Source organism: Carettochelys insculpta, chromosome 2, assembly GCF_033958435.1.
Source record: "Carettochelys insculpta isolate YL-2023 chromosome 2, ASM3395843v1, whole genome shotgun sequence".
Lineage (NCBI taxonomy): Eukaryota > Metazoa > Chordata > Testudines > Carettochelyidae > Carettochelys > Carettochelys insculpta.
Genome location: NC_134138.1, coordinates 218,700,386 through 218,715,143, shown reverse-complemented (window position 1 = coordinate 218,715,143; position 14,758 = coordinate 218,700,386). Strand labels below are relative to the sequence as shown.

At 43.4% G+C, this 14,758-nt stretch overlaps 1 long non-coding RNA gene across 2 annotated transcripts in view; it reads right to left on the bottom strand.

Annotated features, from left to right (window-relative positions):
* The window catches only part of LOC142007947 (uncharacterized), a 40,617-nt gene that overhangs the window by 18,110 nt on the left and 7,749 nt on the right, over positions 1–14,758 (bottom strand). The window contains exons 3-4 of one of the 2 annotated variants that reach the window (XR_012644045.1): positions 13,377–13,559; positions 10,152–10,638 (exon numbers count right to left, since the gene is read on the bottom strand). This is a non-coding gene — a long non-coding RNA (uncharacterized LOC142007947). Of the gene's footprint in view, positions 1–10,151; positions 10,639–13,376; positions 13,560–14,758 lie in introns of those variants that run through there. The other variant, XR_012644044.1, reaches the window with a different exon arrangement.

Here is a 14,758-nt window from a genome sequence, read left to right as displayed (position 1 = left end):
TAAGGTGGAAGAAAACTAATCAACTTCTACTGACAAGTAAGGGCTGTGATAAAGAAAGGGAAAATCTTTTTGAGCAATTCAAATGTCTTGAAATTTTTTAAAAATACTTTGCTATTTTGTAAAAATTATTAAAATGGCCAGAAGAGGGTGCGCCAGAGCTGGAGAAGAGCTAATTCCCAGACTGACCAGCAGGAGGTGGCATGGCAATGAGTAGCATCCTATTATAACAGCTTCTGAGAGAGTGGATTCTTCTAGATCAGACATCAATGCCTGGTCTTCCCACCAGTCTTACATCCAGTACGTGGCTAATTTAAAAATAGACTTGTGTGCTGCTTATCAACATGCTCAGGCAGTGTCTGATAAAATAAAAAGAGGACATTAAAAAAAGGTGATCTGCAGCCTGATGATCATGTTCTTATCAGGAATTTTGGGCTCCCTGGGAAACACAAACTTGCAGAGTGGTAGAATTCTCAGCCCTACGTTTTGAAGAAACAAATGTCTAGGCTACCAGGGTATTAACTAAAGCCTGAAAAGAATCGTGGTCCATTACAGACTTTACATCAAAACCACTCACTCCCTCTGGGACAACACATCAGAATGGATGCTTCATCAGGTATCAAACACACCATGCTTCCCAGATCACCCAACCAGAGGAGAGTCCTGCCATCAGCAAACTAACTCTAATTCTGTGTCAATCCCTGCTACCATGATAGATATAAGGGGCACCCCATCAGAGACCAATTCAGAGGAGGTTTACCATGACTATTTATCTATGTATCATGAACCATTAGATATATCTCATGGGTCAGTTGAGCCAGGTTAACCCAACAGTGCAAACAGCACACTAGCTTTAAACCCTGAGGCTCTTCAATTCTTTCCTGCAGGAGAAGTCCTTGGAGAGGGTGTAGATACTGAAATGTGTAACTCTGTAATAGATGCTGAATCTGCGGGCTTTTGTTAACACCTCCTGTAGAGAAGGGAGGCACAGTCTTCAAGGAAGTCCCAGAGAGAAATCAGGCCCCTCAGAAATTAACATATGATGTAATTGGAGTCAGCAGGATAACGTATCCATTCTGACAGTACATCGTGGAGTGGTTGTGCTAAGAGATTTTAAAACAACTGTGAAACCTCAGCCAGATTACGTATCCTCTAAGCATGGGCTCAAATGTTCTGTATTGCAGTACTCACCTCAGGCTAGATGCTTAAGTTGTCCCACTCTAATGGGCCTATGTTTTACACTCCATTGAACGTTTCCCCAACAAATGGTAGGAATTAATAATGAATATGTACACATTGTATTGTAAATTAATGTTTTTCTTCTTTGTCTGAGTTCCTTAATGGAGACATTAAGATTTATTTTTGGTGAGGGGAGAATGTAGGCCCCTCCCCCTGTCTAAAGGAGCCTCTGGCTTTTACTGGGAGGACCCTTTGTGATTCAATCTGACTCTAGGGACAACAACACCCATGATGCCTAAGTAAGAAAAAGGGAAGGAAATTGTGGCTTTTTGCCAAGCAGTGTGAGAAGATGGAACTCTCCATATTTTGGGAAACCAGAGCCTGATGCTGAGGGCATGCTGTGTCCTGTGATCAAACACACCACCTCAGGGCAGATGTGGAGCCTTTTCCCAATGCACAAACTGCAACCAGAATCTACAGGCTGCTGAAGAACCAGGAAGAGAAGTTGCTGTAATTGTCTGTGCCTGTTAAAGTGCAGCCGAGGCCAGCACCAGCGTCCAAGGGGCTGTTCAGCTTGCTGCCTTGTGTGGACTGAGCTACAGAACCTGTACCAGCTGTCTCCAACCCAGATGAAGACCCGCAAATGCGCCAGTACAAACTAGTATCTGCAGCTCTGATACCTTAGGAGTATATACTCTGGGGTGGGATAATTGATGGCAGTGTAAATGCCAGTTAGATAAGTTTTGTTTATTTCTGTGTGCTTTGTCAATCACTTTTATTCAAGTTTCATCTGTAACCCTCTTTCCTTAAGTTAAGTAAAGGTGTTAATTCCAGTTTGATCAATTAGATGTATATTATTTATAATTGCTGTTTTTGGAGTTAAACCCAGATTAGTACTAGAATAAGAATTCCTGGAAGTTCCCAAGGCACACCATTGAGCGTATACAGGAGCCAAACCAGGTGAAATAAGAAATTAGAAATAATGGACTGCAGCAAAGGAGAGGGAAAGGGGATTTCCAACTATTCAGCATCACCACCGGGACACTCAGGATCTCCTTTAATATTAAAACCATCAGGCACCCAGAAACACAAGTGAGTGTTGCCTGCACCTGAGTAACCAGGAAGGAAAGAGGGGAGTTACAATCATAACTCAGTTCCCTGCCTACCTTGATAAAGTTCATAGACGGGTTGGTTTGATGAAGCTGCCTATGATGGCATGTAGCTGATCTGCTAGTGGCAAATATCTCCAGTGACTGGTGATGGGCTTATTTGCAGGAACGGCTCTGAGTTATCACAGAGAATTCTTTCCCAGGCGTTTTGCTGGTGGGTCTTGCCAAATACTCCTGGGGTGTGCCCATTTTGTTTCCCACGGATAAGATTTGCAGAGCCCTTGGAGCTGTGATGCAAGGGAAGGTTGCCTTCCTCTGCAGCATGTGACATAGGTCACGTGCAGCTTTCAACTACTGTAAAAGGTGGATTCCCCATAATCTGATGTCTTTGAATCACAATTTGCAGAACTCAGTAACTCAGAGAATGATGATGGGTCTATGAAAAGAGTATATGGATAACATTCTGTGGTCTGCAACATGCTGGAGGCCTGACAGGATGATCATGATGGTCCCTTCTGCTCTTAATGCCTCAGTCATGAGACCTCCTTTTCGGTTTGCTTTCAGACTGCTGGCATCAGCTCTGACCCATGTCTCCAAATCCTGCTCCCTGACCGCCACTGCTCTGATTACTAGGAATGACTGCCCAAGCAAGGAGTCTTGGGGGGGCTTAATTTCTGGAGGGGCTGTTGTTATGCCAACAGTAGAACTCCTTCTGATTCCTTCTGGCCTTCTCCTCCTTACTTCTGGGCTGCATGAAATCTAAGGTGCTATGCTGGCACAGGTATGTCAATGTTGGCTATGGAGTGTGACGCACGCTCAACTTTGATTGAAAAAATGTTTCAGATCCTCAGGTTTGCAGAGAAAAGGCTGAAAACATGACCTGAGTGTGTCCTCAAAGCTCAGAAAGCAAAAGCACATATTTATGTAGCTTTTATCTTGCTATTTAAAGCCAGTCTTTTGATTTTTTTTAATTTGGCTCCTGTGTTTCTAGGCCTGAGATTTGCTATGCCCCAGAATGAAGAATTGTGTTTCTATATAGCATCTATTAGAGACTAATATTCATTTTCACTGTTCCAAGAGATGAAGGAGGAGGCAGCAGCATGCAGACTACAGAGTTAGTAAAAAGCTGTATAAATTCTGACTGAAACAAGTGGAATGTAGGCACAATATTTTTGTTCCCAGTAAGTAAGTAACAAGTTTCTTTACACACTGGCAGTGTTGAATCTCAGGGTCACAGAGGAATCTCCTAGTGCAGCATTTCTCATGCTGGGCATCCTAACCCAAAAGGGAGTGGCAAGGCGAGTGCAGCAGATTCACTTGTAGGGTCACCACGTTTGGGTTGTCCCAGCCATGATCTCCTCTTCAGTCCTCTGATCTCTGTCCAGGCAGACTTTGTAAAAGGAAAACATGTCTGTGGGTCTTCCCTGCCGTCAGAGTTGGATGGCTGGAGGGGCAGCTGCTATCAGCCATCCTGCCTGGCAAGCACTGCCACTGCCAGCAGTATCTCAGAAGAAAGAGTGGTAAACTACAGCTTGCTACACTTCCTTCTGTGCTGCTGCTGCTGCTGCTGCTGCTACTGGTCACACTGACTTCAAAGTGGAGCTCATACTCTCTCTGGCCACCCAGCTTGGAAGGTAGAGATGTCACCATCAGTGGCTCAGAAGGAAGACTGGCAATACCATGCCACACCACCATTCTTCCTGTGCTACTGCTGGTAGCAGTGCTGCAATCTGAGCTGGTCACTGCCCCCAAGGTCACTGCTTGGCAGATACAAAAGCACCTCTACCACCATCTACAGTGTACAAGGAAAGGTGGCAATACCAAACTATGCCACCCTTCCTTCTGCATTGCGGCTGGTGGTGTCACTGACTGTTGAGCTGGGCTTCCTGCCAGCAGCTGCTACTCTCTGGCTGCTCAGCATGGAAAGCTGTGCTGTCCCAGCAGTGGCATAGAAAGAAGAGTGGCAGTAGCCAACTACCCTTCCTTGTGTGCTGGTGTAAGTGGCAGATGCCTTCTGTGCTTGGTGCCTGCACTCTCTTGCTGCCCAGCTTTGAAGGCAGAGCTGCAACCAGCATAGAAGGAAGGCTCCTCCTTTCTGTGCTGCTGCTGGTGGAGGGATTGTCATACAGGTTGGGCACCTCACCAGTTGCCACTGCCCTGCGGTCAGTCCCCATAAGAGGTAGTGCCACCATCAGCAGTGGCACAGGAGACAATATCATACCAGCCATGTCTACACTAACCCCAAACTTCGAAATGGCCACACGAATGGCCATTTCAAAGTTTACTAATGAAGCACTGAAATGCATATTCAGCGCTTCATTAGCATGTGGGCGGCCACAGCACTTCGAAATTGACGCGGCTCGCCCCGATGGGGCTCCTTTTCGAAAGCACCCTGCCTACTTCGAAGTCCCCTTATTCCTATGAGCTGATGGGAATAAGGGGACTTCAAAGTAGACGGGGTCCTTTCGAAAAGGAGCCCCATCGGGATGAGCCACGCGGCGGCAAGCCGCGTCAATTTCGAAGTGCCGTGGCCACCCGCATGCTAATGAAGCGCTGAATATGCATTTTAGCGCTTCATTAGTAAACTTCGAAATGGCCATTTGCGTGGCCATTTCGAAATTTTGGACTAGTGTAGACGTAGCCACCATGTGACAGTGGTGCTAGTGATGGCACTGTCTTCTCAGATGCCCAGATTAGAAGGTAGAACTGTGACTAGCGGTGGCACAGAAGCAAGGATAGCAACATCATAATATGCCACCCTCCCTTCTGTGCCACTGTTGTTGGCAGTGACTTCTGCACTGGGTGAACTGCCAGCAGCCACTGCTCTTCTGACACCCAGATCAAAAGTCAGTGCCACCACCACAAGCAATGGTCCAGAAGGAAAGGTGACAACACTATATAATGTCACCATTCTGTCTGTGCTACCTCTGACAATGGCGTTTACTTTTGCGCTTGGTGTCCTGCCAGCAGCCTTCACTATCCAGCCTGAGCTTGAAAAGCAGTGCTGTCCCCAGCAGGGGCACAGAAGAACATGTAGCAGTAGCAGACCATGCCACCCTTCCTTCTGCACTGCTGTTGGTGGCAGACTGCCTTCTCCAATTGGTGCCATACTCTCTTGCTGCCCACTTTCGGAATAAGAGCCACTGCAAGCAATAGCACAGAAAAAAGGGTGGCTTTTTGAGGAAGAGGGTGCTTCCAGAAGGAGGGTTTCCTTTCGGGAGATCCCCGCAGGCCACACAGCTACATGGCTATTTTGGAGTCCAGAAGAGCTTCTTCTGGATTCTGAATCACATGGACATATGCTAATAAGGCACAGGAAATTTACATCCATGCCTCATTAGCATCTTCTTGGCTGCTCATTACCATGCCTCTTCTGGAAGAAGGGGCATGTGTAGATGTAGCCTCAGTGTCTTGGGGTATATCAGTATTGTCTACTCTTGGGCACATTTCACAGAATCTTTTTCTTATTTCATTTCTTTTCATTACTCTCTCAACTCATTTTTAATTAAATAATTTTCTCTGATTCACTTAATGGGATTTCTAAATCAACTCGTTCACGTTTGACAGCATTTTTTTACCACTTTGCCAGCTCACTGCTTACTTCTCCTACGTGCACTGTGATCCATACTATTAATACGACTGCCTCCAACTGTGTCAATTCTGTGGTTAACAGTAATATTTCATTAAGTACAGTAAACTCTTTCATATCTGGCAGCCCAGGGACTGGGAGACTGCTGGATATTAATACATTCTGGATAATAGAGAGGTGTATACCTAGCAATGCACAACACTAAAGGAAAACAAGAAGAGATGTTAAGAAATAAGCAAATGTATGCAGAGTACTTTATTTTCCAGCAACAGCAGTATTGTACACTGTAAACTTATACTGTATTTGCTGTATTTATTTGTATTTACTTTCACTACCCTGTACTTATGGAAAGTGTAACTAAAATTTACTTATGGTTAAAATACCTGTTATTTGAGAGTTCTGGATGATAGAATGCCAGTTAAGATAGAGTTTACTGTATATCACTTTCACTATCTGAAGTGCTGTTTTGATCGCTAGTAATCTTGATTAGGAACCAAACAGGATGACCTCTGCCACTTGGGGGGCATGCATGCCTATGGTTTAGTGCCAGCATTTTTACTGGAAGTTCAGCCCCCAAAAAAGCTAAAAATGCACCAGTCTTACAGCTTTGTGGATTCTGAGTGGAGAAACATAGTACTGTTCTAGGGCAACTGTATATCCCTGTCGAGATATTTGGGGAGGGACAACTCCTTGCAGCTCCTCCAAGCTCTGGGGACCCAGGAAGGAGGAGGCAGCTGCCTGCCCTCCCCGAGCCTTCAGCCGCAGCAGCCCCCAGCATTCCTGGGAGCCCCAAGAAAGCAGCAGGGCCGGGGTAGCAACAGCGCTTCCCCAGCCCCTTTTCCCCAAGCCTCAGCGGCAGGGACAGGACAGCCACAATGCTTCCCTCCCACTCTCCTTGAGCCTCAGTGGTAGGGATGGGGCAGCCATGGTGCTTTCCCCACCCCTTTCCTGAGCCTCAGCCATAGAGATGGGGCAGCCACCCACGCTTCCCATGCTTCCCTGTGCCCCAGGGAAGGAGAAAGTAGGCTAACCTGTGGGCTCCCTGCTCTCCAGCCAGCAGCTGCTGGCAGAAAATAGTCCCTTTTCTAAAATAAGTAGGGACACCTTTTTGGCATCCCACCAAAAATGGGATGGATGGTCACCCCATACTGTTCCCATTCTTCCTGTTCCTGTATCTTTGGAGCTGTCAGTAAATATGTGGCAGTAGCATTCCCACTGATCATAAATGTACTGTTTTGCTATCTCTTGCACATTTAACACTCCTTTTCCTCTTTTAATTTCATTATACCATTCTGTAGCTGCCTCAGGAGGTGTAATTTTCCAGTCATAATGCATTTTCCCAAAACTATGGATGTTAATCTTTTGTAAGACTTTCTTTTAACTAAGATCCTTTGTCCACGCTTTAATCCTACTGATGTGAACCATTTTGAGTTTTTGCTCTACAAGTTATCCCACATGAAACCTTAATTCCCAGCTTTCATCACATACTATCTTAGGCTATGTCTGCTCTAAGCTAAGGAAGTCAATCACAGATACACAATTTTAGCTATGGCAATTAGGTAGCTAAACTGAATGTATCTGTGCTCAGCTAACTGGGCTGACTATACTGTGGAAGGTCGACAGGAGAGTTTCTCACATCTACCTCCCTTATGCCCTGCATCTCGTGAGGAGCAGAGGGGTCAGCTGTGACCCCTGAGAGGTTAATTTCAAGTCTCTACTAGATGTGCTAAATCAAACCTCAGAAGAGCAACCCTGAGTGGGTTAATCTTCCAGGGTAGCGTCGACCTGTCCTTAGTATCTCCAATGACTTTAGCCCAAAAGGCTAAGTTTAAAACTTCATTCTTAAAGTAATTGGCATTTCACTCACAGCCTTCTTCAATAAACATAGAAGCACTGTGACGAAGGCAATTTTCAACATCTGAGCTTGGATTACACAATACTTATTTTAGCTTTCTGTGACCGTTCCCACCCCTCAGGAATACTTTGAAATATTGGTTGAACGTCTTTAGCCTGGAACCATCAGGACCTGACCGGTGTCAAACAAGAGAATTTGCCGGACCATGGGAGGTCAATATTGGCCAACACTTCCACTAGTTACTCGGTTCTTAGAAGACATTTGGGGTAAATAGAGCTAAATAACAGCACGGAACACTGAGAGTCAGGACTGGTGGCTGTAAACAAACTTTATGGGACCTCAGGAAATTTGGCCACACTCATGAAAATTGGACTTCCAACTAACATCATGCCAGACCCTGGAGATCGCCAGAGGAGAGACTGTCAGATAAAAGAAGTTCAGCCTGTGCTAGCGGATTATATAGATGCTGGCAACATATTTCTTGGAAAGACACATCTAGATATACTTTGAATATAAGCTCTTTGGGGCAGTGACCATCCTCATTTTGTGTTTATACAGTGCCCAACAGAATGGGATCTTGGTCTATGACTAAGGCTGCTAGGGGTTCTGATACTATAACTAGTTAATAAAAAACAACTGAGATACTTACATGGTATTCTAAAAATAACACAACGAAAATTGCTCCATTTAACTATGCTAGATGAAACTCCATTATTGTTGTAATATGTTTCACATCAAACCTTCATTTATAATACGGCTTTCTGTGAATTAATTAATTCAGTCTAAGAAGATTTTGCTGTGTTATGTAGTTTTGTTCGGTCTGCTAGAGCCTTTCACTTAGTGCTAGACCCGTCAGGACAGCACAGAATACACCCATGTCATGCAGAGAATGTCTTTGGAAAGGGAAGTTAACAAGGTTTTCCAATTAAATTACCAGGCGTGAAATAAAGTAAAAGCATACACTTCATCTGTGTGAATGCTGAAAGTTCCATCTTGTCAGATGAACTGATGCAAAATTTATTCTAAAAGACAGATTTTCTTCCCATGCTGCAAACATTAGCCCAAAGTTGATCTCAGGAAAGAAGTGGAAAATCGGTTGTCTTGTGAGACCACAACCATTACGTGTACATTTTGATTTGTCCATAATGTACCCTGTGCAGCTCAAGGCTGATCTCCAGTTCTACTGTGTTTGTACATCAATCATGAAATTCGTTCAAGTGCAGAGGACCCATATAAGGATCTCTATACCACTTAAGCCGGTGGTAAGCAACTTGTGGCCAAAAAGCCCCTTGGGGGTCGTGCGTGGCCCGTGAAATATTTTGTTTATACTTGGCTACGTGCAGCGTTGCCAGATTCTGCTGGCTTGCATTTGCACCATTTTTCCTACTGGTATTACTAAAGTGTCACACACGTGAAGCAATGGAACATGAAGTGAGGTGCACATTTATGCACACAACACTGGCTGTGAGAATGATGAGGCCCCTCTACATCCAATCAAAGCACTGATATGGTTCAATCAACATGCCCAATAAATTATAGGTATACATTTGCAGTTAGCAAAACTACCCTATTTCAGGAAAGTGTCCTGGTTACAACAATCTTGTGGCCCACTAAGCTGAAGGCGGACTACTCCTATGGCACATTCACTAGCCTGTGCTGCCCATTGCTGATTTAAGCCTTCTGAATTCACTGGGTGAGGAGTAAGCCATCTCTAACTCTGTGTTTACATAGGATTATTGTAACCCAAGCCCTAAAAAGGGATGCAGCAACTAGTGGCTGTTATTTCAGCTTTTATGTTGAGAATGGCAGCTTCACACCCTGGCCATAGGTTTGAAGGTGTAAACTCCATCATCTCCAGTCTTCAGCATGTCAGCCTGTCCTGGTATAGGAAGAAGTAAATTTCACTCTCATAATAGAAAAAGGGGAATGCTTAGAAATAATGAAGTGGTTCAGGCAAAACCTGACATTTTACAAGTCATAAGCACACTTTAAACACCCTGAATTCTCCCTCAAACCCAACAGCCCAAGCTAGAAGTAAGTCAGAAAACATACATTAAAGCATCAAGTACTGAACAAGAAACAAAACTGATATTGAATATAGTGGGTCACAGGTCAACATCTTATGCCTAACTAGTTTTCTAATGAGAATACTTCTACCGTAACTTGTCTTTCAAACTACATTTTTAATCTTAATTTTGTAGTTGTGATATTAGTGTGACTTTCCACATTAAAAACACAACAGTAATTCTTACTACAGTAAAAAGAGAAGATTTGCTTCTTAAAACCTTGGGCAACTACATAAATAATATAATTTAATAGATATTTTAGTTGGAGATACAGGGAGGCACTTCAATTGCATGTGTCATGGAGATGACTCATATATCCTTTCCTTGAAGGCATCAAAGTGCAGGAAACATTTGGAATGAAAAACATGTTTTACTTAAAACATTCACAGAAATATAATTAGGATCAAGGATGTATTCATGGTAAAATAGGGCTTCTGAATTCTGTCAAATTGCAGTGGGGGTCCATGACATACCAAGACTGTCCTTTTTCTACCATTTTCTGGTAGTGTGTGCTTCTGTTTCAAAAAATTGTGCCCAGATCCTTTTATAATGTGACATCTTGCAGAAGCAGATAAATCATAATGGTTACACGATAATTAAGAACAGCTCTGTCTTAAAATTCTAGAGCCAGAATGTTGTTATTCCTCTCCATCCTCCACAGATTGCCATATGGAAGTTCTCTTCTGTACAGATCTCTTTGTTCTTATGCAAAAGTGGTGGGGGGACGCCCTGCTCCATGGCATACCTCCTTAATCTCTGGTCCATGGAAGTTCTCCACAGTGTTCAGAAGGCAGAAAGGCAATGTAAGATGTACACTATCCCTCAATGAACACCATGAAGAATCTGTAGAAAAGTTAACACAATCTGAAGTTGCCACAGGTATGAGAATTCATAACACTCTACAAGAATTGTAAGATATTTCGATCTCCATCCACCTTACTGTAGTTGATCATTGTTCTTTTAAAAAGTTAATGAAAATGAGCTTTTCACCTGGAAATTTCCATTATTTTCCTTTTTTATTTTTTAAAGGAAGCACTCTTCATAGATAGAATCGGGAGGGATGGAAAAATATACTGGTTTTATCTGGGGAGAGCAGTATAAAGTTTTGAGGGCAGAGTTGAAACTGCTGGCGCAAACATTTTTTGTGTTGAAATCCAACATTTTCAGGAACCGGTCTGTAGACTGGGATGGGCTAAATTAATTTACAGATGCTACTGCTAGACTCCCTTTTCCTGCACCTCAGCGTAACTGTTGAAATACAAGCCAGAGTTCAGTCTTTGCAGGATTTTTTTTTTTTTTTGGAAAGCATCCTATATGGGGCTCAGCAAAATTTTTCAAATGGTTTATTCCATGAAAAATGCAGTTTCAAGTGCTGAAATTATTAATAAATTTGACATGAATTTGCTCAATAATTTTGGCCATTTTTTAAAAACTAAATTCACAAAAGAACTTTGGCACCATTCACGAAATGGACGGCAGATGAGGGAAAGCCCCTCAGATAGCCCTTAGTCTAGGTGGCTAGGAACCCACCTGAAGGATGGAAAATTCAGGTTCAAATCCTGATCTGATCTAAAGCAGAAATTAGAATCAAGTCTCCCAGTCCCTTCCTGGCATTCCAGGTGGGTGTCCTAACCACCAAGTTCCAGGCTATTCTTGGGTGGGTCCGTCTTGGTCCATCATGTTGAAAATGTTCCACTTTGCATAAAATAATTGAATATTCATTGGAACAGGGACTTGCACACAGGGCTCACTCCACATGGGTAAGTCCCTATCCACTGGCCTGCAGTGAGTCCTTCCTGTTGAAGCTGTTCCATTTTGTAGAAGATACTTCAACATCCTGACCGTTTTTACACAGGCTACTTCCTTCGGAAGTGGCGTGATAAGACACGGAGCGAAAGATGCTAATGAGGTGAGGATGCAAATTCCCCAGACCTCATTAGCATAACGTCACATGATTTGGAGTCCAGAAGACTGTTCTTCCGGACTCCAAAGCGCCGTGCAGAAGCGCGGCCCCGGGGGAGCTTCCGGAAGGAAGTCCTTCTTCAAGAGGCCCCTTCTTCCCAAAAATTTTCCATGCAGAAGGACTTCCTTCCGGAAGTGCCAACCACCCCCGGGGCCACGCTTCTGCACAGCATTTTGGAGTCCAGAAGAACAGTCTTCCGGACTCCAAATCATGTGACGTTACGCTAATGAGGTGCGGGGAATTTGCATCCGCACCTCATTAGCATCTTTTGCTCCGTGTATTAGCATGCCACTTCTGAAGGAAGTGGCCTGTGTAGAAACAGCCCCTGGGAGCCAGAAAGCGGGTCAGAATGGCTTTGTATCCTTTTTGCTTCTATTGCCAACTCTGACACTGACCCACAACAAGTGCTAAGACAAGCCATTTAACCTCTCAATGCCTCAGTTTCCCCCATTTATATCTTGGGTCTGTTAATCCTCATTTTCTCCTAGAGTTCAGAGCCAACATGGGAGATATCCCAAACCAGCATCTGATTAGGTGTAGCTAAGCCCCTTAAAGAAGGGTGGATTAGTTCTGGAAGACAGCAATATGGGCAGTCTGGTTCTATAAGGGCATGCTGAGGAAATACAGGTGTGACCCAGCTTGGTTTGTATTTGGTCGTTTTGAGTTTACAGCTTTTTAAACCATGTGAAAGAATGAAGGTACAAACTATAGAGACGTTGGGCATCATGCACAAACTCTGCACTAAAACCCAGCCTGCAGGGCATTCTTCTCATCACACAGCAATTGGCCTTGGTACAAACCCTATATTGCCATAATCACTTGTCCGTATTCCCCCCAATCAAGGAAGAATGGACCTTATTATTTCTGCAACTTTTTAATTACCCCTATATCCTACTGGCTCAGGAAGTGAGAACCTGACCTTGGACCTCATATTAGTCTTCCACTTGACTGCATGTTGTGTTACCAGCAGACCGCCTGGACATCATACTTCAGAGATGCTACCTTTGTCTTGCTGCATCTAATGTCACTATTATAATTCATAACTAGTAATGCTACAGTGTTTGATATCATTACTACTTACAATGTTGTTTTTGTAGGTGTGGATACAGGGAAGTTAATTAGCAGTAGTGATGATAGCTGATGCTGCTATTTATCCTTTCTCAGAGAGCTAACTGTACGAAAAGGTCTTGAACTAGCTAATACACTATCAAAACCAAACAAAAAAAATCTAACCTAAGTCAACATCTATTATCAAAGAGGAAAATGTTGTGTACTAAGTACTATCACAGCAATAACTTCACCTCACCCATCAGCTGGTTGACCAAGAGGTCAGCCAAGTAAGATTCAGAGTTTTTCATCCATTTATACAGTTTAATCTGTTCCCACAAGAGGATTATTTTCTAAATATTTACATGGATTTGTCATAGGCACCTCCTTAGGGTGGCCCTGAGAATAGCTTATTCCACAACAAGCTAGAACAGGAATGTAGTCAGCTACAAAACAAGCACTGTTTGATTGAACATACATAATGGATTGAGCTGGCAGAAAGAAGCAAGTATCGGTCATGAAGTTAACAGTCACTGGAATTTTAATAAGGGCCTCTCCTCTAATTATTCACCTGGTTCTTGATTTAAATTGGAGCTAAAAAACCAAAGAGGTTCACACAGTCTGAACACAAATAACTTCATCTTTCTGATAAGTAGGCTGGAGTTGAATGGTATCTCATCACACACTCACTAGTTTTCTCACTTATCCATGAAGTCTTCCAAACGAATAAAAAAGTGAACAAAGCCTCAAACACCTGGCATAAAAGAAAAAAAATGGGAAAAAAATTCAGGCTTTTCTCCACTATAATGAATTAAACAGGGTACAAATCCACTTTTTCCCCATACGGAGGTCATTTTTAAAACATCAAAGCTTTTAAACAGCTAGCACCAACTTCAGATGCAAACTGCAGCAGAACAAGTCATAATTGCGTGGGAAGAAAATGAAGGAAATACTTCTGCAAGAATAAAGAAGATGGAATGGAGAACAAAGAGCTCTACAGCACTAGAAACAGACAATAAGTCGCTTATTCAAAATAAAATGGAAGCCCCTTTCAAGCCAAGCAGTTAGAAAAACTTTCAATAACAAATCATGCAAGGAATATGCCAATCCAACTAAGACCCATTGTTAAATACAAATCCACATAGATCTCAACTCAGCTCAGAAAGGATCAAGAGAGATGGGGCAATGTTTTTTCAAGGGGAGAGAATGTTGCCACATAATAACCTGTTCCCACAAAGACTGCTGTGCAATTTTTGACATTCTTAAATGCAGAGATGGAAAAACTATGCCAAAAGTTACTTGAGTAAAAGTACAGCTGCTTTGGAGTAAAGTGCTACGTACAAGTCACCACTGTTCCTCTGGAAAACTACTTGCATAAACATGTACACACACACACCCACACACCCTTTATTGTACTCACATATCCACAAATGTCAGCAGCTGCACTTTTGCTCAGGAAACATGTGGGATACTTTTCCCACCTCCACCTAATTGTAATTGTGCTCAGGCAGACAGCTCCTGCTCATGGCCTCGGTTGGCAATTCAGCACTCTGCCTGTTTTCCCTCATCACAATGTTTTCTCTCTTACAGGGATTCACAGGGCTCAGCCCCACAGTTAGGTCACCAGCAGAGTTCAGTTCCCTGCAGTTTATGCCCATTGCTTGCTGTTCTATCCTCAGAGACCAAGAAAAACAAGTTTTCTCCCTCCTCCTTATGACACCCTTTTAGATACCTGAAAACTGCTATCATGTCCCCCCTCAATCTTCTCTTTTCCTAACTAAACAAGCCCAGTTCTTTCAGCCTTTCTTCACAGGTCATGTTCTCTAAACCTTTGATCATTCTTGTTGCTCTATTCTGGACCCTTTCCAATTTCTCCACATCTTTCTTGAAATGCCATCCCCAGAACTGGACACAATACTCCAACTGAGGCCTAACCAGCACAGAGTAGAGTGG